Raw genomic sequence first — 1,765 nt, 5'->3', positions numbered from 1 at the left:
TCACCCAGGGGGTGAGAGGCCAGAGCTGGAGGCAGCATTGTGAGGTCACTTGTGCCTCTGTGCCTTGGCAGGCAGTGCTAGGGTGTTGGCTGCTGCTGGTGGTGGTGGTTGTGAGGTCACTTCTGAAGCAGTGCGTGCTAGGCCAGTGCTGGTTGCCTGGCTGCTCTTGGCAGCTGTGAGGTGAGTGCTGCGTGAGGCCGTCGCAGGCATGTGTCAGTGTGGGAAGGTGCTGTTTGTGCTTGGGAGGTGCCTTTTGGTGTGGCCATTGGTGCTGTGGCTGGTGCCTTGTGGCCCAGGGGGTGAGAGGCCTTAGCTGGAGGCAGCGTTGTGAGGTCACTTGTGCCTCTGTGCCTTGGCAGGCAGTGCTAGGGTGTTGGCTGCTGCTGGTGGTGGTGGTTGTGAGGTCACTTGTGAAGCAGTGCATGCTGGACCAGTGCTGGTTGCCTGGCTGCTCTTGGCAGCTATGAGGTGAGTGCTGCGTGAGGCCGTCGCAGGCATGTGTCAGTGTGGGAAGGTGCTGTTTGTCCTTGGGAGGTGCCTTTTGGTGTGGGCATTGGTGCTGTGGCTGGTGCCTTGTGGCCCAGGGTGTGAGAGGCCAGAGCTGGAGGCAGCATTGTGAGGTCACTTGTGCCTCTGTGCCTTGGCAGGCAGTGCTAGGGTGTTGGCTGCTGCTGGTGGTGGTGGTTGTGAGGTCACTTGTGAAGCAGTGCGTGCTAGGCCAGTGCTGGTTGCCTGGCTGCTCTTGGCAGCTATGAGGTGAGTGCTGCGTGAGGCCCTGACAGGCATGTGTCAGTGTGGGAAGGTGCTGTTTGTCCTTGGGAGGTGCCTTTTGGTGTGGCCATTGGTGCTGTGGCTTGTGCCTTGTGGCCCAGGGGTGAGAGGGCAGAGCTGGAGGCAGCATTGTGAGGTCACTTGTGCCTCTGTGCCTTGGCAGGCAGTGCTAGGGTGTTGGCTGTTGCTGGTGGTGGTGGTTGTGAGGTCACTTGTGAAGCAGTGCGTGCTAGGCCAGTGCTGGTTGCCTGGTTGCTCTTGGCAGCTGTGAGGTGAGTGCTGCGTGAGGCCATCGCAGGCATGTGTCAGTGTGGGAAGGTGCTGTTTGTCCTTGGGAGGTGCCTTTTGGTGTGGCCATTGGTGCTGTGGCTGGTGCCTTGTGGCCCAGGGTGTGCGAGGCCAGAGCTGGAGGCAGCATTGTGAGGTCACTTGTGCCTCTGTGCCTTGGCAGGCAGTGCTAGGGTGTTGGCTGCTGCTGGTGGTGGTGGTTGTGAGGTCACTTCTGAAGCAGTGCGTGCTAGGCCAGTGCTGGTTGCCTGGCTGCTCTTGGCAGCTGTGAGGTGAGTGCTGCGTGAGGCCGTCGCAGGCATGTGTCAGTGTGGGAAGGTGCTGTTTGTGCTTGGGAGGTGCGTTTTGGTGTGGCCATTGGTGCTGTGGCTGGTGCCTTGTGGCCCAGGGGGTGAGAGGCCTTAGCTGGAGGCAGCGTTGTGAGGTCACTTGTGCCTCTGTGCCTTGGCGGGCAGTGCTAGGGTGTTGGCTGCTGCTGGTGGTGGTGGTTGTGAGGTCACTTGTGAAGCAGTGCATGCTGGATCAGTGCTGGTTGCCTGGCTGCTCTTGGCAGCTGTGAGGTGAGTGCTGCGTGAGGCCGTCGCAGGCATGTGTCAGTTTGGGAAGGTGCTGTTTGTCCTTGGGAGGTGCCTTTTGGTGTGGCCATTGGTGCTGTGGCTGGTGCCTTGTGGCACAGGGGTGAGAGGGCAGAGCTGGAGGCAGCATT

The sequence above is a fragment of the Rhea pennata genome, unplaced genomic scaffold, assembly GCF_028389875.1.
Source record: "Rhea pennata isolate bPtePen1 unplaced genomic scaffold, bPtePen1.pri scaffold_31, whole genome shotgun sequence".
NCBI lineage: Eukaryota > Metazoa > Chordata > Aves > Rheiformes > Rheidae > Rhea > Rhea pennata.
Note: the sequence above shows the minus strand (reverse complement) of the source record.